Source organism: Mobula hypostoma, chromosome 28, assembly GCF_963921235.1.
Source record: "Mobula hypostoma chromosome 28, sMobHyp1.1, whole genome shotgun sequence".
NCBI classification, from domain to species: domain Eukaryota; kingdom Metazoa; phylum Chordata; class Chondrichthyes; order Myliobatiformes; family Myliobatidae; genus Mobula; species Mobula hypostoma.
Window position 1 is genome coordinate 10540190 of NC_086124.1, and position 25772 is coordinate 10565961.

At 45.4% G+C, this 25772-nt stretch overlaps 1 long non-coding RNA gene across 1 annotated transcript; it reads left to right on the forward strand.

Annotated features, from left to right (window-relative positions):
- Positions 1-4325: 4325 nt before the first annotated feature.
- LOC134338923 (uncharacterized) lies at positions 4326-22542 on the forward strand. The gene is made up of 3 exons (XR_010016309.1): positions 4326-4436; positions 21346-21555; positions 22031-22542. It is a non-coding gene; the product is annotated as an uncharacterized LOC134338923 (long non-coding RNA).
- Positions 22543-25772: the final 3230 nt, after the last annotated feature.

A 25772-nucleotide genomic window follows, 5' to 3' on the forward strand; every position in this document is an offset into this window, starting at 1 on the left:
GAAATCCAGAGCAGCACACACAAAGTGCTGGAGGAACTCGGCAGGTCAGGCAGCATCTGTGGAAAAGAGTGAACAGTCGAGACCCTTCATCAGGACTCAGTTCATGGTGATGGCCAGTCCTGCCAGATGGAGGAGGGTGGTGGCAGAGGGGAAATAGTTGGTTCTTCTGTCAAGAAAGAAGCAGAGAGATTTAAAGTCTTCTTGATGGGGTTATTAAAGGGACTGAACATCCATGGTGAAGATGAGGCGGTCAGGGCCGGGGAATTGAAAGTTAGTGAAGAGAGTGGGGGAGGGAACGTCGAGGGAGGGTAGGGAACGTCGACTCAGACCATGAGAGGCCTGCGTCGGGCATCTTCATGTCTTACAAGGCGCAGATTGGAAGTCTGTGTGGGACGCCACTCCTCACACAGACACTAGAGCAATGTGTGGTTAAGTGCCTTGTTCAATAAACACGCTGCCACAGCTGAGGCTCGAACTAGCGACCTTCAGATCACTAGACGAATGCCTTAACCACTTGGCCACGTGCAGAGATTGAGGGCATGAGAATTGTCGCGGATGTAGGCGGGAAGGGTCCAAACAAAGGGGGATAGAATGAAATCCAGGTATCAGGACACAAGTTCAGACAAATTTGCCAATCATGAGGCAGCAACCCCATGGTGACAAGGATCATTGCTGTTGTGACACGGGACCTAGTCAAGGATGGTAAGGATCCAAGTGCTGGAGTATCTGAGACTAGAATCAAGACACGATACAAGACTTAAACAAGGACAGGTTCTAAACTAGACTCTAGACGAGAATCCAAAGCAAAGCTGACGACTGAGCACCGAACCGCGGTTAACCATACTCTGGAGAGTCAGAGCGTCTAAACCCTGGAAGTTGGCATGGTCGGGTGCGTATCGTAACAGCTGCTCAGACCAAATAGCAAAATGGGGGAAAGAAAAGTCTGATCTAAGCGACTTTTGATTTTTGGTGCCAGATGGGGTGGTTTGAGTATCTCCGAAACTGATGATCTGGGATTTTCATGTACAACGGTCTCTAGAGTTTACAGGGAATGCTGCGAAAAGTGAAAAGTATCCAGTGAGTGGCAGCTCTGAGGGTGAAGATGCCTCATTAATGAGCGAGGTCAGAGGATAGTGGCCAGACTGGTTCAAGCAGACAGGAAGGTGACAGTAACTCAAATAACCACACGTTACAACAGTGGTGTGCAGAAGAGCATCTCTGAACGTACAACATGTAGATCCTTGAAGTGGATGGGCTACTGCAGCAGAAGACCACAAATGTACACACAGTGGCCACTTTATTGGGTACAGTGGTACCTAATAAAGTTATCACTGAGTGTATATTTAACACACAGCGTGGGTAGATCCTGCCAGTGGGATAAATGGATAGAGCAGACAATGATATTATACTATCCACTATTATATATAATTCAGCATCGTAAAACATTAACAATGATCATCAGCACCAGTACACTGCAATAACATGGATTTATGGTGCCAGCTGGAAGATTCACAGCCTCCTCTTGTGCCGTGATGAAGTTGGAGGAGCAGCAACTTATATTCTGCCTGGGTAGCCTCCAACCTGATGGCATGAACATCGATTTTTCCTTCTGGTAAAAAAATTCTCTCTCCCTCCCTGCTTCTATTCCCCATTCTGGCCTCTCACATCTTCTCACCTGCCATCATGTCCCCCTGGGACCTCTCCTCCTTCCCCTTCTCCCATGGTCCACTCTCTTCTCCTATCAGATCTCCAGCCTTTGACCTTTCCCACCCTCCTGGCTTCACCTATCACCTTCCAGCTATCCTCCTCCCCTCCTCCAACTTTTTATTCTGGCTTTTTCCCCCTTCCTTCTCAATCCTGATGAGGGTCTTAGCCCGAAAATGTCGACTGTTTATTCATTTCCATAGATGCTGTCTGACCTGCTGAGATCCTCCAGCATGTTGTGTGTGTTCAGCTGGAAGGCATACTTTCTGCGGAAATACATTAACATTAATTTATCCCCTGGAGCACATATCATTAACAGCCAATTAAGGAGGTGTTGAAAAGCACCTTGAATTGGACCCTGAGATGCTGCACATCTGTGCTGATGTCACTGTTTACAGGTAACTGTTAATCTTCCCTGATTATGTCTATCTGTAAAACCAAAACCACTGGGAAGATAATTATTCAATGATATTTTCCCTAAGCTTTTAAAAGATGACATTATATCAATAAAATTGAAATCTAACCTGGACTCTTCCATTAATCCTCAGACACCCTTACCCCTTTCATTGATTAAAGATTCAATATTGAAGAAGAGCATTATTTGTCCAATGTATACATATTATTGAAGTATGTATACATTATACAACTTTGAGATTTGTGTCCTTACAGGCAGCCACCAAACGTAGAGTCGCAAAGAACCCATAAAAAAAGATAGCCGAATGCCCAATGTGCAGATAAAAAAAAACAAATCATGCAAACAGTAAAGGTAAGCAAATAGTATTCAGAACAAAAGTGAGTCCACAGACACAAAGCCAGAGCAGGCCGCAGCCTCAGCTTCAGTTTAGCACAGAGCAGAGTAAATGACATGGAGCCCTCAGACCCAGAGCCCAGAGCAGGCCCCAGCCTCAGCCTCAGTTCAGCACAGAGTTGAGTAAACGCGAGCAGAACCAGCCTGACCCTCGCCTCTTGTCCTGACACCCTGCCTTTTCAACCCACCTGGCCCAGCATTTAGATCATACAAATATCGTTCCTCACACTAGAACTAGACAATTTGTCATGTGTATATCAAAACATAAGGCATAATGTGCCATTTGCGCCAAATCAAATCAGCGAGGATTGTACTGAGCGTCGCTGTGCTTCCAATATCAACATAGCATGCCCACAACTCACTAATCCCAAAGCTCTTCAGTTGCTAGGGGAATTATATTCCAGAGCGAGAAGAGACACCTACTTCCCCCAGAGATGGGTCAGCTCTCCTCTTTCCATGCAGGCTTGAGTGTTGTGGCATCTCAGAGAGAGAGAGGAACTCGAGGACCAGAGAGTAAAAGGACATCCCTTGAGAGATGAGAAGGATTTTTCTTTAGCCAAAGGATGGTGAATCTGTGAAATTCATTGCCACAGATGGCCATGGAGACTAAGTCATAGGGTGTTGTGTTCGCTCACCTATAACTACTGATGAGACCCAAAGCCAGCCGGTAGAACAAGCAGGAATTCAAAATAACCCTTTATTCGGTAAGACTACACCAGTTTCAAAACTCAACTCAAACTCACACTCTCCACTCGGACTACTGTATTTAAGTGTTTTAGCCCAGAACAATTGAGTCCTTGATTGGGACAAGAACCCATCAGTGAAAGTCAGCCTAGGATTGGTTTCATCTGGCCACTAGGTGTTAATTGTTCTGGCTTGCCGTAACATTGGGTATATTTAAAGCGGAGGTTGATGCGTACTTAATTAGGAAGGGTGTCAAAGGTTACGGGGGTGGGGAGCAGGAGAATTGAGTTGCAAGGGAAAATAAATCATCCATAATCAATTTTTAATTATGCTGGCTGCTTTACTGAAGCAATGAAAAGTGTAGACAGAGTCTGTGGAAGGGAGATATCAGCACCTGTGGTATCTTATTTCCTCTTAAGTGCTTTGCTCTTTTTGTTGTTAGATAACTTTAACTTTTTTAAATTATTTCTGATATTCTTTAAGTTTAAGGATTCCAGTGACATTCAGAAACATTCAAAGTTTTTGGCAAGTTTGGCAGCTGGCTCAGTCAAGGGCTGTGGTTCGCTTGTTGCTCAGGGGGCAGGGTTTGTTCTTTTCTCTTGACACCCTGCCGCTATTTTGAGAGTACTTACATGCACAGGACTGCTATTGTCATTAAGGATCGAGCTACCATTTGGCAGCAAGTGGATATTGGCAAAGCCACAAATGATACATTTAGATTTAGTAGGTGGACCACTGTATACAGAACAGCGAAACACTGTGGGTCAACCAGAATACACTCAGTGACACATTGCAAAAAAATCCCCGAGTCGCATTCTTCAACGTTAAGCAGTGTCGTGGTATTTACAATCCTTAAGAGTGTTGCCAATGGCTCAGTTCCAACAACAATGTCTTTACAAAGGAACACTTATAAGATTGAATTCCTCTCCTGGGCAGAAAATTACATACTTAAGGTCCTACAGTCTTTCCCGGTTGGTTACAACTGTGAGAGAAGGAAGGGATTCAGTTGGCACCAAATGCACTCAAAGTTCTTACATAATCTGAAACCTATCCCTACACGCCATTGTGTATACAGTACCCATGTAGGATTTACTGTTCTCTATATAAACAACAATTGCAGGGGCCCTGGCAGAAATATTTAAAATGTCGCTGTCTACAGGTTCCGAAGGATTGGAGAGTGGCTCATGTTGTTCCGTTGTTTAAAAAAGGATCGAAAAGTAATCCGGGAAATTATAGGCCGGTAAGTTTAACGTCGGTAGTAGGTAAGTTATTGGAGGGAGTACTAAGAGACAGAATCTACAAGCATTTGGATAGACAGGGACTTATTAGGGAGAGTCAACATGGCTTTGTGCATGGTAGGTCATGTTTGACCAATCTATTGGTGTTTCTCGAGGAGGTTACCAGGAAAGTGGATGAAGGGAAGGCAGTGGATATTGTCTACATGGACTTCAGTAAGGCCTTTGACAAGGTCCCGCATGGGAGGTAAGTGAGGAAAATTCAGTCGCTAGGTATACATGGAGAGGTGGTAAATTGGATTAGACATTGGCTCAATGGAAGAAGCCAAAGAGTGGTGGTAGAGAATTGCTTCTCCGAGTGGAGGCCTGTGACTAGTGGTGTGCCACAGGGATCAGTGCTGGGTCCATTGTTATTTGTCATCTATATTAATGATCTGGATGATAATGTGGTAAATTGGATCAGCAAATTTGCTGATGATACAAAGATTGGAGGTGTAGTAGACAGTGAGGAAGGTTTTCAAAGCCTGCAGAGGGATTTGGACCAGCTGGAAAAATGGGCTGAAAAATGGCAGATGGAGTTTGATACAGACAAGTGTGAGGTATTGCACGTTGGAAGGACAAACCAAGGTAGAACATACAGGGTAAATGGTAAGGCACTGAGGAGTGCAGTAGAACAGAGGGAACTGGGAATACAGATACAAAATTCCCTAAAAATGGCGTCACAGGTAGATAGGGTCGTAAAGAGAGCTTTTGGTACATTGGCCTTTATTAATCAAAGTATTGAGTATAAGAGCTGGAATGTTATGATGAGGTTGTATAAGGCATTGGTGAGGTCGAATCTGGAGTATTGTGTTCAGTGTTGGTCACCAAATTACAGGAAGGATATAAATAAGGTTGAAAGAGTGCAGAGAAGGTTTACAAGGATGTTGCCGGGACTTGAGAAACTCAGTTACAGAGAAAGGTTGAATAGGTTAGGACTTTATTCCCTGCGTAGAAGAATGAGGGGAGATTTGATAGAGGTATATAAAATTATGATGGGTATAGATAGAGTGAATGCAAGCAGGCTTTTTCCACTGAGGCAAGGGGAGAAAAAACCAGAGAACATGGGTTAAGGGTGAGGGGGGAAAAGTTTAAAGGGAACATTAGGGGGGTCTTCTTCACACAGAGAGTGGTGGGAGTATGGCATGAGCTGCCAGACGAGGTGGTAAATGCGGGTTCGTTTTTAACATTTAAGAATAAATTGGACAGATACATGGATGGGAGGTGTATGGAGGGATATGGTCCATGTGCAGGTCAGTGGGACTAGGCAGAAACTGGTTCGGCACAGCCAAGAAGGGCCAAAAGGCCTGTTTCTGTGCTGTAGTTTTTCTATGGTTTCTAACAGTTTCCGATTTATCTCTTCCTCATTATGGCAACATGAAGACCACAATGAGATGAGTGGTGCACCTGGCTTTTACACCCAAACATGCATGAGAGCAGATTAATGTAGGCTTCAAACTCAAGAGATTCTGCAGATGCTGGAAATCCAGAGCAACACATGCAAAATGCTGGAAGCAGCATCAATGGAGAGGAATAAACAGCCAGTGTTTCGGGTTGAGATCCTTCATCAGGACTCTGTAATGTATAATGTGGGCCTAGACCATAAGACATAGAAACAGAATTAGGCCATTTGGCCCATTAAGTCCTCTCTGCTATTCCATCATGGCTGATTTATTTTCCTTCTCAATCCCATTGTCCTGCCTTTCCCCCGTAGCCTTTGATGCCCTTACTAATCAAGAACTTATCAACCTCCATTTTAAGCATACTGGATGACTTGGCCTCCACAGCTATCTGTAACAATGAATTCCACAGATTCACCACCCTCTGGCCAAAAAAAAAAACCTCCTCATCTCCATTCCTAAAGGATGTTCTTCTATTCGGAAGCCTTGCCTTCTGGTCCTAGACGCCCCACTATAGGAAACATCCTCTCCTCGTCCACTCTATCTAGGCCTTGAGGAAACTGGATCAAGGAAGAAAGGAAAGGAGGAGGGGAATCAGACCGAGGGAGTGGACAGCTGAGGATACAAGAAGGGGTGAGAGGAAAAAGAGGGGAAAGGAGGAGTGAGAAATTACCAGATGTTGGAGAAATCAATGTTCATGCCATCAGGTTGGAGGCTGCCCAGATAGAGTATACATTGCAACACACACACAAAATGCTGGAGGAACTCAGTAGTTCAGGCAGCATCTATGCAAACATATAAACAGTCGGCATTTCGGGCAGAAACCCTTCGTCGGGACTGACAAGGAAGGGGGGAAGACACCAGAATAAAAAGGTGGGAGAAGGGAAGGAGGATAGCTGGAAGGTGATAGGTGAAGCCAGGTGGGTGGGAAAAGTCAAGGGCCTGGAGAAGAAGGAATCTGATAGGAGAGGAGAGTGGATCATAGGAGAAGGGGAAGGAGGAGGGGACCCAGGATGAGATGAAAGGCAGGCGAGAAGAGATAAGAGTGGGGAATAGAAGAAGAAGGGAGGGGAAGGAATTTTTTTAACTGGAAGGAGAAATCGATGTTCATGCCATCAGGTTGGAGGCCAGACAGACGGAATATAGGGTGTTGCTCCTCCACCTTGAGGGTGGCCTCATCATGGCACAAGAGCAGGCCATGGACTGACATGTCAGAATGGAAACAGGAATGGGATTTAAAATGTTTGCCCACTGGGAATTCCCACATTTGGCGGAGAGAGCGGAGGAGCTCGATGAAGAGGTCCACCAATATACGACTGGCCTTACCAATGTAGGGGACGCTGCATCAGGAGCACCAGACACAGTCGATGACCCCAGCAGACTGGCAAGTGAAGCGTTTCCTCACCTGGAATATACGCTTGTCCAATTTTATTCTCCATTGCCAAGTGGAACAGTGCAGCATGTAAAACAAGTGAGTTCCTCAATCCAATCAGTCCCTTGCTGGGTCAGTTCAATGTGTTCAATAAAACAGAATGCAGAGAGCAGGTGGAGGTGACACTTAGGTTAGATTAGATTATGAGGACATGCAGTCCTCTTTTATTGTCATTTAGTAATGCATGCTTTAAGAAATGATACAATGTTCCTCCAGAATTATATCACAGAAACACAAGACAAACCAAGACTAAAAAAACTGACAAAAACCACATAATTATAACGTATAGTTACAACAATACCGTAATTTGATAAAGAACAGACCATGGGCACGGTAAAAAAAAGTCTCAAAGTCTCTCGGAAGTCCCATCATCTCACGTAGATGGTAGAAGGAAGAGAAACCCTCCTCCTGCCATGAGCTTCCAGCGCCGCAAACTTGCCGACGCAGCATCTTGGAAGCACCCGAACACAGCCGACTCTTGAGTCCGCCCAGAAACTTCGAGTCTCCGACCAGCCCTCCGACACTGAGCACCGAGAACCATCTCTGCCGAGCGTTTCGACCGCAACCCTGGCAACAGGCAGTAGGCAAAGCCGAGGATTTGGGGCCTTCCCCTCCGGAGATTCTCGATCTCACAGTAGCAGCGGCAGCGAAGCGGGCATTTCAGAAGTTTCTCCAGATGTTCCTCCGTGCTTCTCACGTCTGTCTCCATCAAATCAGGATTGTGCACGGTACCTACTTAACAAATGCAGATATCATTCTGGAGCGGCCGCGTGCGCTGCATCGCGTTGCCATCTTCTCCTCCCCACTTAGTGGTACAAGATCCAGAATGACCAAGTTTTGTTATGAGCTAACTTGGTTGTGTCCCTTACTAAATTGCCATTGCTTTGGACAGTAAATATGGTTTAAAACTGGACCACGTTCAGCCACCAAAACTCCACATTTTTGGCAATCATTTGCTTTTGTATCTTTCTTTGATCTTCTAAGTCAGCATTTGATTTAGAAACAGGAATTTCCTGCTTACAGCAAGAGTATTTTTGGGATTGTTCCAGGCTAATTGACCAAAGAAAGTGTGCACCAAGGCCATTGCACCTTAAAGTGAGCAGTCACTCTCAAATGCCTGTGGCAAACAACTATTCTAATAGTCTAATTTAACCTATCAAAAAATATACTAATACCAATATGTGATTTATGATGGAAGCTCTGTTTAGCCGAGACAGCTTCTTGTTAATAAATACGCAAATCATAAATCCAAGATAGCAGAAATGGACTGGTTTTAGTTTAAGTTTAAGCACTGAGTCTGAACTCGTGCATGAACGGGAATTTGGAAAATTGCTAAGACACAGGAATTCCAGTCAGTTGGAATGCTCACAGATCCCTCTCGTGTTATTATCTGCCTTGATAGCTGCCTCCTTGATTTTTAACAGGTCAAGTCCAACTTCAAGAGAAAAGTTGCCTACCTTTCTCCCACTGCTTGGCCTTAAAATGCGGAAGAGATCTAAATTCCTATTTCACTTCCCTGACCTAGTTGGAAATGCTGAAACCGCTTAAGCAAGATTACTGATGGAAAGACTGACAGTCCATTTGGAGATGTCCCACCACCCATGTTTTTGCTCACTGACATAGCCTCCCAGCCCAGCAATAGTTAATTTTTTTAAATCCCTTCATGGGAGTATCATCACTCCCTCTGAGATCTCTACTACTTCAACTCTGATTTCTCTAAGCGTTCCCTATTAATGGTACGGCAAATGACCCAACGGAAAATCCTGGCAATTCTGGACAAGGTTTCTCACTCTCTGCATGCCACCTTGGCTGAACGGAGGAGCACTTTTAGTAATAGACTGAGACAACCACACTGCTCCAAAGAGCGACATATGAGGTCATTCTTACCCTCAGCCGGGGAAGTGATGATCCCCTCCTGTTAGACTGTTTGAGGTAACTTATTTTTTATTCTTTCTACATCTCTTCTAATATTTATATCTCTGCATTTGTAACGCTACTGTGACATTGTAATATCCTTTGGGATCAAAACTGTATCTACCTATCCCTATCTAATGGTTCATTTGTCCTGTTTAATACCAGAGAATGTATACAGCATACAACCTGAAATTCTTGTTCTTCATTTCATTCAAGATTCAAGATTCACGTACGTTTATTATCAAACAATGTATAAATTATACAACCTTGAGATTTGCTCGCTCACAGGCAGCCACAAAGCAAGAAACCCGAAGGAACCCAATTAAAGAAGAAAATAATAAAAATAAAAAGACCAACACTCGATGCGCAAGACAAAGGAAAAAAAGGAAAATAATGTGTAGCCCCCCTGCCCAGTCTCAGGGTCATCCAGCTCACTGTCATCTCGGGAAACAGCCCTCGGCCCCGCCAAACTTGGTAATAAAGTTTGTGAGGATGCTGTGTGATGTACCCCACCCCACCCAAATAACAGCCAATACACCAGATACGATTAAATGAATTACAGTTCATAGGTATTACTGGAACTATATAATTAAGAGAGAATAAAATAGAAAAGGAAAATAAAAGGCGCCACACTTATCAAAGTTCAATCTCTTCATGCACAAACAGTTGGAGCTCAGGACCCTTCTTCTTCACCCTGTGACCCCTCGGACCACCTCGACTGGCCGCCTGGGACCAACAACGGTGGTTGACCAAACGCTCCACACGAGTCCATCTCCGTCTCCTCTCCTCGCCGAGCACCCTGGACCTCGGACTCCTGCTCGGGATCCGACCCCGCTAGCCGACTCACAGCACCTTGTCCATCCTCTCTCTCTCTCGCGCGCCTTCGACCCCAAAAACCCGCGCATCACAAAAAGTTACAGACACACTAGAAAGAATAACATCTATCCCAATTGGTTCGTTCGCTCTCTTATCGATAACATAACCCAAACAAGCTGCTAGCGGGAGGACTTTCTCAGCAGTTAATATAACAAAGAAGCCATTTTAATTAGTCTACACAGTAACATAAAAGAAGAAACCCCTCACACATGCAAACAATGGAATGAACAACGTCCATGAAACAGAAAAAAAACAAAGAATGAATGACAAAAAAAGTTAGAACCTCAAAGCACCCCTCCCTTTCCATACACAAGCACCAGCCAAGCATCTGCACACTCGCTCCCCCGCCCCACACTTGCTCCAGCAAAAAGCATTACTCAACCCACCAACCCCCATGCAAGGGATAGCAAAGCCCTGAAAGATACCATGACTTAGAGGTCGATCAAAAACCATTGTTCATCCCAATAGTTCAACATGCCACAGGTTCTCTCTCTCACTAATGAGGGAGAGAGGGATATCGCTCCTTCCACAGCGAAAGGGAAGACTGGCAGCTCGCTGTTTCTATGTTACAGTCTGCAGCAACGCTTTCTTTTGGGCTTCTCCGACACGAGAATCGGCAGCACACTCTCCGTCACACCACCGTGAGAGAGAAAGAGATTGCTAGAGTGCAGGGGCCCCTGAAAGCCACACCTGCCGCCTCGATGTTCTGATTTCCCGCAATGTTTCGGTCGACGACACCGGCGGGGAATCAGGCCGTCCACAGGGCCGCACAAGGCCGCGCCCCGAAGGCACATATCTTCCCGGCCGCTCTTGGGGATATCAAAGACACTGGGCTGTTCAGCGAGCTCCTAGAGCAGGAACCCACGGCCATGAGGAACCCCAGTGTCAGTGCAGCTGTAGATCACGGACTCTAACAGGACCCCAGCCACCTTGAAGAGGAAAGAAGAGACATTAAAGAGAAGAATTTAAACTGTTTTGCAGACAAACTCAGAGAAGTCGCCTTCTGGCACCATCTTAACACCTCCCCTATTTTATGATAGAATATAGAACATAGAACCATTCAACACTGGACGGTTCTCCATGTTTGGTCTCTGATGTTGTTCTGATTACTCCACCATTATTGACCATGCTTTTAGGTACCAGCACTGTAAGATCTGGAATCCACCCCATAAACTTCTTCACCTCTCCCTCCCTCATCATCTTCATTATGTGCCGAGTATGTGACGTGGGCGAGCATAGTCTATGAACATGATTGTTGTTGCCAAATTCTACAGAAGTGGTTTGCCATTGCCTCCTTCTGAGCAGTGTCTTTACAAGACGGGTGACCCCAGCCATGATCAATACTTTTCTGAGATTGACTGCCTGGAGTCAGTGGTCACATAACCAGGACTTGTGATGTGCACCAGCTGCTCATACGACCATCCACCACCTGCTCTCACAGCTTCACGTGACCTCGGTGAGGGGAAAATAGTCTACCCTGTTACTTCTACTAGGTGCATGACCATACACTCCTCGACACTGTATTCCACCTGCCACTCCTTTGCCCATTCTCTAAATCTGTCCAAGTCCTTCTGTGGTCTTGTTGCTTTCTCAAAACTACCTGCCCCTCCACCTATCTTTGTATCATCTGCAATCTTGGCCACAAAGCTATCAATTCTTGGGCTTGTACACGCTGGAATTAAGGAGATTGAGGGGGGATCTGATTGAGACATATAAGATTATTAAGGGATTGGACAAGATAGAGGCAGGAAATATGTTCCAGATGCTGGGAGAGTCCAGTACCAGAGGGCATGGTTTAAGAATAAGGGGTAGGTCATTTAGAACAGGGTTGAGGAGGAACTTCTTCTCCCAGAGAGTTGTGGAGGTGTGGAACGTGCTGCCTCAGAAGGCAGTGGAGGCCAATTCTCTGGATGTTTTCAAGAAGGAGCTAGATAGGTATCTTATGGATAGGGGAATCAAGGGTTATGGGGACAAGGCAGGAACCGAGTATTGATAGTAGATGATCAGCCATGATCTCAGAATGGCGGTGCAGGCTCGAAGGGCCGAATGGTCTACTTCTGTACCTATTGTCTATTGTCTATTGTCTAATTCTGTCATCCAAATCATTGACATAGAGCGTAAAAAGAAGTGGCCCCAGCACAGACCCCTGCGTTACCTGCGGTCTGTGCTACCTCCACCATACCTTACAGTCAGGATGGTATTACCCAGCTGACGCATAGTATTTGAAGTACACCACATGTATCACTTAGTGTTGAGGCCAATAAGTTCCACTTTAGTCTTATCGGACGGAAGTGATGAGATTCTAATGTGATGAGATTTAACCAGGGCTTCTTCCTTGCCACTTCGACATAAATACCCTTTTTGCACAAGGCCTTAGAGATCATGGAGCCACTAACTTCATCTCCAGTTGCAGCCACTGGTTTCAGCAGCTCACGCAGAGTGACTGTTGGCATCACAGTAGCCTCTCTTACAAATGCCATTCTTCTCCGGCGATTGAGTTCAGAGTGACAGCTTGGCCTAGGCAATGTGGCTGTGGTTTCATATTTTTTCCACTTTTTTATGGTGGCCTGCACTGAGCTCCGAGGTAGGTTCAGTGCCTTTAAGATAGTCTTGTACCCTTCCCCAGATTGGTGTTTCTCCAGTATCAATTCTCAGACCTGTCTTGAATGCTCTTTGGTCTTCATTTGGTTTGGTCTGTTGAAAATTTACCACACTGTTGCACCTTACAGAGACAGGGGGTATTTATTCAATTGATTTCATTGAGAACAAGTGACTCTCCAATTTTCTGCATTAACAAATTGGGTGAGTTGGTAAGACAAGATATAGTAATGCATCCAGTGGAAGTTAGCACAGTAATTACAAAGGAGACGAATACTTTTACAGCCTCACAATTTTGGTTTTTAGTTTTGAGCAAATTGTTGACAGGATTTGGAATTTTTGTTTTGATTTGGCATGATGCAAAATGTTTTCTGTAGGTTAGCTCAAACAATCCTACTTCAAAATATTTTAAATTTAGAAGATGAGACAATTAAAGATGAAAATAGTTGTGGGGGCTGAATACTTTTTTAAGGCATAATACAGTACATATGACAAATACAACTAACCTTTATCTAAATCTGGACAGCATGGTTCATTATACATGTATATGGTTGCAATTACAGATTATTAGCAATTTGATTGCATTTTTATTTTGGGACAAGTGATGTAACTTACTTACTGCCCATTACGCCACTGGCGTTTATGGCAGTAATGAAGGTCACCCATCTTTGGTGGTGTTCAGGGCTTCCTTCATCAATGCCAGTAGCTTCCTCTCGGTTTTCACTACTGTCAGCCATGCGGGTCCTGGGTGAAGACTCAGGAATACCATCACACTCAGGTGTAGAAGGATTGCTGTTTCCATACAGGTTTAGTTTGACCAGTCAGGGTTGTTAGCCCTGAGCTGAACCCCTGAACCTGGAGGACCGGTGGACCTCTCTTAGTCCAGCCTCTACCCTTTGACCTGTTTGGCATGGATGACCCTACCAAGAGCCAAAGCAGAAAGCCCTGACTCCAGCCAACATAGCTCTCGGGGTCACTGAGGCACACAAGCCTCCAAACCCAACGACTAGGTTGTGGTCCTTTTGGAGGGCACGTGACGGGATGTTGGAAGGGATACAACCTTGTAGCTTCAGCGCCCAGTAGTGTTCTTGCTAGTGGATGAGGCAGCTTAAGTGGGTCAGACACAAATAAAACTGTCTTTCCAATGAGACACTGCGAGAAGAGATGACAAAAGCAGGATTAAGGAATGTCACTTTAATTTTCCATTCCACTTCCTCGGTCTGCCCTCCTGCACTGTTAAATGAAGCCCAACCATGCTTGAGAAATAACATAGTACCCTTCAGTGCCAAGTGCAACGATTTCAGGTAGCAAATAACCTGCTAGAGGGACTCAGTGGGCCATGGTTTTATAAAGCAGAGTTAGGCCATTCGGCCCATTGAGTCTGCTCCACCATTCCATGATGTCTGATTTATTATCCCTCTCAACCCCATTCTCTTTCCTTCTCCCCGTATTCTTTGACAACCTAAACTAATCAAGAACCTATCAGCCTCCAGTTTAAATGTACTTGTAATACCCTGGTTTAGATTTCTACTGCTATGCCATGGAGTAGTTTATTTACTTTATACTTTATTGTCGCCAAACAATTGATACTAGAACGTACAATCATCATAGTGATATTTGATTCTGCGCTTCCCGCTCCCTGGTTTACAAATATTAAATATTAAAAATAGTAAAAATTAGTACACATTAAAAATGTAAATTATAAATCATAAATAGAAACTAGAAAAATGGAAAGTAAGGTAGTGCAAAAAAACCAAGAGGCTGGTCCAGATATTTGGAGGGTATGGCCCAGATCTGGGTCAGGATCCATTCAGCAGTCCTATCACAGTTGGAAAGAAGCTCTTTGGTTGGCATCCATCTGTCTTGAAAGACAATTGGTGATAATCATCATCATGACAAGCCTGGGAGGAAGGTATGGAGATCCTGAGATGCCCAGTCGTCGAGATCGCCTCTCGACCTCACCAGTGTAGTCCAAAGGAAAGCTAATGAAGCAATACGTTTGGCTGCAGGAGCTGCTGGAAGGTTGTTCAATGACGTCCGGCCGCCTGAGGGTCTCCACTCCGGATTTGCTGTCTGGGTTTACTCCCGTAGCCTTTGTCTCTCCCGAGGCTGCCCACGAGGCAGTGGGGCTGTTTACCCGCAGCTGGGGATCTGGTTCATGAGCGCCAGGGTGTGCCCACACACCAAGTGGGCCTGCGTGCTACGTGTGCAGGGGCCAGACGCCCTCCCCGTCCTCTGTAGTTCAATCTGAGACTGAAGGGAGTTCAGTTTCCGCGTGTCGCCAGCGAGGAGGCACTACATGAGGCTTGCTGTTGGAGGGGCTACGTACTGTCAGGGAGAGACTCAGACACTCAGCTCTCCTTTTCGCAAGACTGCTAGCCAGCGGTGGAAGCTGAAAGTGAGAGCGACAAGCACTACCCACACTAGTCACATTATAACAACCATTTTAACACCACATGAAAGCTTTAATATATCAGTTACCATGGGTGAGTTTACAGAGTTTAAATCCCATGGAAATCTTAGTCTTTTCCCCAGGGTTGGGGAGCCCATAACCAGAGAGCACAGATGCAAGATACAAAGGGAGCAACTTACGAGACTTGACAGGTACCAACTTCACACAGAAGAAGTATAATAAGAAGGAGATGGTACCAGCAAATGGCGCTACCAAAGGCAACATCCTCAGAACAGATCATGAAGCAAATCATTTCACATCTTTTACGGCTTCTTTTTATTTCAGGTGTGGCTTTGTTGTTGAAGCCCGTTACCTACAGCGGTGTGTTTTCGGGCTGATCAGGAAATCTGGTGCGTTGCTGGCTCTGAGAGAGTTCCACAAGGCCACAAGCGAAACGTGCGGCGTCGAAGCCAGGGAACCTGGAGATGGGGTGCGAGCCCATGATTGACTCCACCTCTTGGCGATTAAAGTGCCGAGGAAGATTGAAATCATCGAGGCGAGTGTGGAGGATGAGTGAGTGATCAGCGCCGTCTTCCAGCCTCTTGTTCGCTGATGCCAGGGGAAGGTGTCCGCGTGTGACAGTCTCTCTCTCTCGATGCTGTCGGAGGATGGTGCTGGAGCTAGGTTTAATCGACGCGGTTTGTAGATTGTGAACTCTAATTCACATGTGGTGTGCTTCTAGTTTTTCTGGTCACTCCTACTCTTGTTGGGTGGGTTTGGGTGATTTTAAGTCAGGATGGCCTGCAGATAATGAGCACTGAGCTGAACTGAATAAACCTTTTGATTTTGTGTCTTATATTCTGTGATTTTGCTCAATCTTTTTTCTTGCCATTTGCATGATTTGCATAAGGTTTTTTTGCATGGTGGGGGGAGAGGTGGTTGATGTTTTTTCTTTGAACAGGTTCCATGGTTCTTTGTTTTGCGGCTATCTGTGGAGAAGACGAATTTCAGGGTTGTATACAGCATGCATACTTTGATAATAAATATACTTTGAATCTTTGGATAGCAAGCACCTGAAAATTAGCTGCCAGAAGAATTAGTCTGGGCTGTAGAATTGCAACATTTAAGAGACATTCGGATAGGTAGGTGGAAGGTGATGGTCATGGACATTTATGGGTCAATCACAGGCAATTGGGACTAACATGGAGGATGCTATGGTAACCATGAATCAGTTGGGCTGAAAGGCCTGTTTCACTACTATATTAGTCCAATCCTCCAAAACAGCACAGATCGGTGACAGTGAAAGTAGCTATTGGTTTTGACTGATCTGTTGCCAGAGAACATGGAAACATAGAAATCTACAACACACTACAGGCCCTTCGGCCCATAATGTTGTGCCCTACATGTAACCTACTCTAGAAATTGTCTAGAATTACCTTCCCGCATAGCCCTCTATTTTTCTAAGCTCCATGTACCTATCTAAGAGTCTCTTAAAAGACCCTATTGTATCCACCTCCTCCACAGTCACTGGCAGTGCATTCCACGCACCCACCACTCTCTGTGTGGAAAACTTAGCTCTGACAACCCCCTTGTACCTACTTCCAAGCACCTTAAAACTGTGCCCCCTCGTGTTAGCCATTTCATCCCTGGGAAAATGCCTCTGGCTATCCACACGATCAACGCCTCTCATCATCTTATACACCTCTATCAGGTCACCTCACATCCTCCTTCGCTCCGAGGAGAAAAGGCAAAGTTCACTCAACCTATTCTTATAAGGTACGCTCTCCATTCCAGGCAGCATTCTTGTAAATCTCCTCTGCACTCTCTCTATAGTATCCACATTCTTCCTGTAGTGAGGTGACCAGAATTGAACACAGTACTCCAAGTGAGCTATAACTAAGGTCTTACATAGCTGTAAAATCACCTCATGGTTCTTGAACTCAAAGAGCGTTTTCAAAGATTCAAAGTACATTTATTATCGAAGTATGTATGCAGTATACAACCCTGAGATTCATCTTCTCAGAGACAGCTATGAAACCATGGAAACCATTCAGAGGAAACGTCAAACACCCAACGAACAAACAGCAAAAACTGAGCAAAAACACACAATGTAAAACATCAAACCACAGAGGTATTGAAACAGTCTCAGAAAGTTCATTTTAGATCAGTTCAATTTAGTGCTGTGTCGTTCATTGCCTGCAGACCGCAGAGCCAGTCTGCCCCGATCAAAATCGCACAAACTAGCAATAAAAAGGTGTAACCAGAAACACATCATAGCATGAACTGCAGAGACAAGTCCACCTACCGTGTTGATTAAACCTTGCCCAAGACCCAAGACTCTGCCACCATCCTCCAACAGCAGCCAGTGAGAGTGAGAAAGAGACTGGTCAAACGCAGGAGAGGGTGCTGAGCACCAACTTGCCTTCTGCTCTCATCCTCATTGATTTCAATCTTGCCTGATGTTGTAATCGGCGAGAAATGGGCTCGCTGCCCGTCTCCAGGCTTCCAGGACACACACTCCACTCCAAGCCTCACTGAACTTTCTCGGCGTGAGAGCGAAGTGTCAGATTGCTCAATCGGCCGGAAAACGTGCCATCAAAATGCGAATCACAGGTTCCGATAGTAGCTGAATCCAATTTGAAGGAAGAAGAAGTAGAAGCTTTGTGGACTGTCTGAAGGACGTTGCCTTTGGTCACATTGCTCATTGGCACCATCTCCCTTTGTCCTTTACAGGTCTCAATCACTGGAATAGCCTCAGAATGTGAGACTGTCATAAAATTACAAAATGTTTATTTGATGGTAGATTATATCAGAACAATAGCCGAGTTGCTCTTAACCTTGGTGGATGTTAGTAAAGAAGGGTAGAATAAGAAAGGAGAGGTAAATAAAGGGAGAGATGGAAACAGTGGTCAAGAAACTGAATGGCCTATCATGTGAGCTGCACAATTAGATTAGATTAGATTATGAGGACACTCAGTCCTCGTTTATTGTCATTTAGAAATGCATGCATTAAAAAATGATACAGAGTGATGTCATAGAAACACAGGACAAACCAAGACTAAAACTGACAAAACCACATATTTATAACATATATAACATATAGTTACAACAGTGCAAAGCAATACTGAAATTTGATGAAGAGCAGACCATGGGCGCGGTAAAAGAAGTCTCAAGTCCCAATAGCCCCATCATCTCACGCAGACGGTAGAAGGGAGAAACTCTCCCTGCCATGAACCTCCAGCACCGCAAACTTGCCGATGCAGCACCATTGGAAGCACCCGACCGCAGCAGACTCTGAGTCCGTCCGAAAACTTCGAGCCTCCGACCAGCCCTCCGACACCGAGAACCGAGCACCATCCACTGCCGAGCACTTCGATCCCGCCCCGGCCGCCGAGCAACAAGCAAAGCCGAGGATTTGGGGCCTTCCCCTCCGGAGATTCTGGACCACACAGTAGCAGCAGCAGCGAAGCAGGCATTTCAGAAGTTTCACCAGATGTTCCTCCGTGCTCTCACGTCCGTCTCCACCAAATCAGGATTGTGCACGGCACCCTACTTGACAGATAACAGATATCACCACCGGAGTGGCTGCTGTGAGCTGCGTCGCGCCACCATCTTCTCCCAGAGGAGAGGATCAACTAATTTCAATTGTTGGAAAAAGATTCTTGTTACTAGAAAGCAATTTGAGTGAGGCAGAAGGTGATTTTACAAACACATTTAATTACAAACAGTAAAACATTTGACCAAACATCTAAGTTCCCTATAAGTTACACTACTACTGAACTAAGAGCTTGGCAGACAGATACTAAGCTAAGAGTGTGCACAGGCACTTCTAAATCTGGAGCATCCTTTCTTCAGTGTGAATCTGGCTCTGGGGATGAAAGAATATAGGCCAACCCCAGTGTGAATCTGGCTCTGGGGATGAAAGAATATAGGCCAACCCCAGTGTGAATCTGGCTCTGGGGATGAAAGAATATAGGCCAAGCCACCTGCACGCTCCACACTCCCATACCCCCAAAGTGTGCGAAACCGGACACCAGCACGGCAGCACACAAGGCAACCGATGGGAAAGAGCTGCCGCACTCCCCAAACAGGCCAGTCAGTGACCGGCGAGAAACGGCTCCCGGCCGAAGAGTAAACCAGCCCCCCCCTCCCACCCGCATGACCACTGTGAAGGAAACTGGTGCGTTTCTGATAACGTCTACAATCTTTGGCTCTGGATCCACCTGGTGATATGATGTGCAAACTGCAAGAGGTAACCGATCAAATAGTTGTCAACCAAAACAATTTAAAGCAAAAAAAAAATCAAATTTGTCATCATATGCACGCAGAAAGTTATCACAGGGACATAACCTTATATAAGCAGCATTGACAAGATAAGCAATTTCACAAGTAAGAATATAGTTAGAGCAAAACAAAACAAAGTCTATCATACCGAAAAGAGATTAAAGTGGCCACAGTGTTGCTCTATCCTCAAGCAACTGTTTCTTCCTCAGGATGTACAGTATGTGTTGGAGTTTCAATTTTAATACAAAGAAAGGTACGATAAAATGAAAATCTGTACAATGGCAGCACAAAACTCTCACGTTGTCCAGTTCTTCCGACTCACACCTCTCAGACTAACAGCATCTCCATTGAAAATTTTCATTCTCGTCATTCTGATCCCTCTATTCACCTTGTTCCTCCCCATCTCTGTCACCTCCTAGAGCCAGGGGTTCCCAACCTGGGGTCCACAGACCCTTTACTTAATGAGGTGTATGGGGTGTCAGGGAGGGGTAGCACCTCTGGTGGGGGAACATGTCACGTCCTTTTCAAGGTGGTTAGTCCACCTTTGGTCCCCACCTGGCACTCAGCTCTCACCTGTGGCTCCTCGTAGCTGTTTGCATGCGACAGTGGCCATACCCCGGGTGACGGCTTCGACAAGCCGGCTAAACCAGGTGAGGGTAGCCAACGGGTCTCAAACCCTCGGTGAGATAGGGAGTTGTCTATCCCAGCATGTGAAGACAGACTCCGGCGGATTGAGCGGACAAGACCAATGGAAGGTCCAACGGTCAAGAAGGCGGTCTCTGCAAGCGTCGTGGAACGTGTAGAGCAGGACAAGACACAGAAGACGTCCTGGTCATCCACTGCGCCTAGTCCCACCTCCAGCCATCTCGGCTCTGTCTTGCCACTGGATCCAGATGGGAATTGGGAAGAGAGAGTGAGGCTGACGCTGCGCAACTCTCTCTCACTTAAATCCAAATCGTGCGCTAGTCTCGTCAACATCTGGTGTCGAGGTCGTCATTGACGTTGACAATGGATGAACAAACACGAACACTTAATGATATTGGTCCAGGGCATAAAAATGGTTGGGAACCCGAATCCTTGACAAACAAACCTCTGTCATGTCTGGTCTCCTCCAGTTCCGGCTTCATCAACACTTTGACAAAACTCTCAAAGTTCAGGAATAGACTCCCTAAACAACCCTCTCCCTCTCTTTTGCACACGCTTTACAAGAAGACATTCAAAATCAGCTCCCAACTGAAGCACAACTTACATTTAAAAGAGCAGTTCAAATTGCTGTATCAATGGAAACTGCAGTCAGAGATGCAATCAGGAATGAAAGTGAATATGAACAAAATTGCAACATCCAAATGGAAACATTCCTGGTCAAACAAATTGAGTAACCATTGTAGCAGGAAGTTATGGACCAGGTGCTGCCCAGGCACTTAGTGTTATCTGGATGACATCATTGTTACCAGTAAAGATGACAAGGAACATTTCCAAAACCTCAAGACAATGTTAAAACGATTAGAAGATTATGGGCTCAGAGCATGATGTGACAAGTGTGAATTCCTTAAACCAACCATCACTTACTGTGGTCACGTTATTGATTCACAAGGATTACACAAGAGTACTGAGAAAATTCGAGCAGTGGTGGATGCCCCAAGGCCAAGGGATGTGTCACAGTTGCAGTCCTTTTTAGGATTTGTCAATTACTATAACAGGTTCCAGCCAAACCTAGCTATTGTGCTCACCCCTTACTACAGATTGGGAAAAAATGGCAATGAACTATTTCCTTGTCACATCAGACACTGTACTCACACACTATGATCCGTATGATCCAATGAAGCTTGCCTGTGATGCCTTGCATTATGGTATAGGTTTAAACTTTTGATCTTCCATCCCAAAGTCCCTTTTTTGTTGCTGCTTGTTACTTGATAATTAAGGTTCTTGTGAAACGCCCTGAACTGATTTTGCCTGTTTAAATGTTTTCTCATAAATAGATTGTCACTGTAATATCTTGAAAGGCTGAGACCTTGACTGGGACCTGAAAAAACGTGTAGCAACAGCACAGTTGAAGCAAGGGAGCCCCGGACAGAGGGAAGAATCATTTGCAGAGCAGTGGTGAAACGTGACAGAAAACCTTAACAGAAGTGTGGTGATGAAAACACTGTGGGTTTCCAGTGGCTTCCAGGTTCGAGGTAACAAAAGAGGTAATGTGTTTCATTTTGGCAAGCAATGCACACGCAAAAGATAAACATTAAACATTTAACACTGGGGGAGGAAGTATGCTTGAGGATTGTTGAGATCCACGTGATCTTAAGGCATTAGACCAAAGGACAAAAACCATAGCCAAAGATCAGAGTTCAACCAACCCTTTTGATTTCGGTGTTCCGTCCATATTTTTAGATTCAGAGAAATGAAGATAGAAGATAGCATGGCACAGTAGAGTAGTGGTTAGCACAATGCTTTACAGTACAGGTGACCCGGGTTCAATTCCCACCGCTGCCTGTACATTCTCCCCGTGACTGCGTGGGTTTCCTCTGCATGCTCCAGTTTCCTCCCACAGTCCAAAGGCGTACCGGTTGGTAGGTCAATTGGTCAGTGTAAATTGGGAGGGAGGAGAAGATGGCGGCGCGATGCAGCGCGCGCGGCCGTTCCGTATGATATCAATTATGTGTTAACTAGGGGGCCGTGCACAATCCTGATTTGATGGGGACAGCCGTGAGAAGCGCAGAGGAACACCTGGAGAAACTTCTGAAATGCCCGCTTTGCTGCCGCTGCTACTGTGTGATCGAGAATCTCCGGAGGGGAAGGCCCCAAACCCTCGGCTTTGCCTATTGCCTGTTGCCGGGGCCGGGGTCGAAGCGCTCGGCAGAGATGGTGCTCGGTGCTCGGTGTCGGAGAGCTGGTCGGAGGCTCGGAGTTTTCGGACGGACTCGGAGTCGGACTGCGGTCGGATGCTTCCAGGATGCTGCATCGGCAAGTTTGCAGCGCTGGAGGTTTACCGTCTGCGTGAGATGATGGGACTTTCGAGAGACTTTGAGACTTTTACTGTGCCCATGGTCTGTTCTTATCAAATTACGGTATTGCTTTGCACTGTTGTAACTATATACTATAATTATGTGGTTTTTCTCAGTTTTTAAGTCGGTTTGTCATGTGTTTCAGTGATATCATTCTGGAAAAACATTCTATCATTTCTTAATGCATGCATTACTAAATGACAATAAAAGAGGACTGCGTGTCCTCATAACCTAATCTAAAATTGTCCCATGATTATACTAGGGTTAAATTGGGGGATTGTTGGGTGGCACGTTCAAAGAGTTGAAAGGGCCTATTCAAATAACAGAGCACACTTGATGGGCCTAATGGCTTAATTCTGATCCTCTGTCTTATGGTCTACAATCGCAGCATTTTGATGAGTGGAGACAGAGGCAGTTGGAAGACTTGGCACCTTGTGTCTCTAGAAGTGTTGATGATGCCATGCCGACTACAGCACCTCCATTGGTGGGAGGGTGTTACAGCAGGGCAGGCGCAGACACCATTGGCAATGGACATTGAACTTCATGACAGAATAAGGTGCCATGAGAACAGGAAGCCATGATTTGCATAAAAAGTACAGATTTCAAACTTGGAAATCCACACCCTGATAAAGAGAGATGACTTTGTCGGGTATTGTGAAAGAGGATTAAGGATAATCCTCTGGGTGACTTTATCCAGCAGCTAGAGTGGAGAGATTCCGAGTTCAGTTGCTCACTTGTTGGATTAGCTGGTCTCAACCAAGATAATTCCTTCAGTGGGGAGCTGTCAGCTGACAATCAGAAAAGATGAGGATCCGGATATCCAGAAGTTTGGACAAAGTCACCGAGAGGATTATCCTTAATATCCAGAGGTTTGGTACAGCAATCGCAAAGGACTACAGTATAGGGATTTTCTACCACTGGATAGGGAGGGCCCGGGTTGGATGAGGAAATCCATTAATTATTGTAGTAATATATCACCCCAGGAGGCCACATGAGTGGTACCTTGCATTTGGAGTGAGGGTTGTGCCCACTCCAGAGACCAGCTGATTGAGCTGTGCAAACTGACGCTACTGCCCAGAGTGTGGCCCAAGATCTCGCAACACCGAGGCTGCAGGGCCCGAAGTGAAGGCTGAGGCTAAGAGGAGGAAATATAAACCTTCTATCCCCACGATCATCGTGGGAAATGTGAGGCCCTTGGGAAATAAGATGGACGAGCTTAGTGCACTGGTTAAGACCCGGAGAGGATAACGGGAGTGCTTAACTGAGACCTGGCTACATTTGCATTTCCCAGACCACAGTGCTACCATATCCAGCTTCAAGATCGTCTGATCGGACAGAGAGATATATTATTATTCTGTACTTTATTATTAGTTAAGTCTGCATACTGCTTGGTATGCTCCATCTACCAGAAAAAGAGGGATCTCCCAGTGGCCACCCATTTTAATTCCACTTCCCCTTCCCATTCCAATGTGTCCATCCATGGCCTCCTCACGGCAGTGGAGGAGGCCACTCTTAGACCTGGAGGAACAGCACTTTATATTCCATCTGGGTAGCCTTCAACCTGATGGCATGAACATCGATTTGTCGAACTTCTGGTAATACATCCCGCCCCCCCCCCCCACCTTCACCGTTTCCTATCCCCTTTTCCTTCTCTCACCTTATCTCCTTACCTGCCCATCACCTCCCTCCGGTGCTCCGCACCCTTTTTTTTCTCTTCCATGGCCTTCTGCCCTCTCCTATTAGATTCCCCCTTCTCCAGCTCTGTATCTCCCTCATCATTCAACTTCCCAGCTCTTTTCTTCACCCCTCCCCTTCCTGGTTTCACCTATCACCTCCTGTTTCTCTCTCCCCTTCTCCCGCCTTTTAAATCTACTCCTCGGTTTTTCTTCTCCAATCCTGGTGTCTCGGCCCAAAACGTCAACTGTAATCTTTTCCATAGATGTTGCCTGATCTGCTGAGTTCCTCCAGCATTTGGTGTCTGTTGCTATGAGAAGGCATTACAGGGCTTCATCATCATTATTATGTGTCATGTCATATGACATCATCATTATGTGCCATGTCATATGACATCATTGTTACGTGCCATGTCATATGCTGTAGGTGAGCAAGGTCTTTGACCGCGTTTGTACTTGGCAAATTTTTCGACAGCATGGTTTACCTTTGCCGTCTTCTGGGCAGTGTCTTTACAAGATAGGTGACCCCCCCCGCCCCCCCGCCAGCCATTATCAATACTTTAGAGATTATCTGCCTGGCGTCAGTGGTCACATAACCAGGACTTGTGATCTGCACCTGCTCAGACGACCATCCACCACCTGCTCCCATGGCTTCAAGTGACCCTGATCTTGGGGCTAAGCAGGTGCTACACCTTGCCCAAGGATGACCTGCAGGTTAGCAGGGGGAAGGAGCACCTTACACCTCCTTTGGTAGAGACATAACCCCACCCCACCACCCATGCATAGTTTATTCATGTAAATAATTTTTTAAATTATAAACAAAGTTTATTTTGATATATAAAAATGCATTTTGCACATCCTTTTATCCACCTTTTCTCCGATTCCTACCACCTTTAAGGATCTAAGGACATAATCTACTTTGTCGATATTCTCCACTTTTCTAACGTCTCTTGTGATTCACCTCCCAAAGTACATTACCTCACACTTCGATTATTGTCTTCTGCCTTCCTCCTACAATTGACCCAACCCAAAAGCCAACCTTAATCTCCATTTTACCTTTTCTCTTTCCTTCTGTTTATTCATCCAAGATTGTTAAATAGCTGCCACCCTGTGCCAAATTGAAGCATAGTTATATAGTAACGTCATACACACCCAATGGAAACTGCAGGAAACTGATCCAAGAAAATTTCGTTTCGGGCCCTTGAAGGATCAACTACAATTTGAGTTAATTTCAGAGATGTTTTCTTTCAAATTGTCTGTCTCCTTGATTAATATTTCACCCACAATGAGATGGTCCTGCTGCAGAATGAAACCTTTTTACTCTTCTTAGGTGAGGGGTAGATAACTTGCTGGATCTGGATTACATTACCAAAGATTTGTGGAACAAATTTAAAAAGATATAGATGCAGGAATGTAGTGAGGTGTTAAATTGATTTGAGTGAAGATCTAGCCCAACATATTGATGTAATTATAACGAAGGCATCCCAGAGGCTATATCACCAAAGTTTATGATATGCCACCGAATACTCTAACTAATTTCTATAGAGGCATGGTAGTGCAGTGATAAACACAATGCTTTATCGTGCAGGTGACTCAGGTTCAATTCCCGACGGTGCCTGTAAGGAGTTTTTATGTTTGCCCCGAGACCGCGTTGGTTTCCTCCCACAGTCCAAAGACCTACCGGTTGGTAGGTTAATTGGTCGTTGTAAATTGTCCTGTGATTAGGGTAGGGTT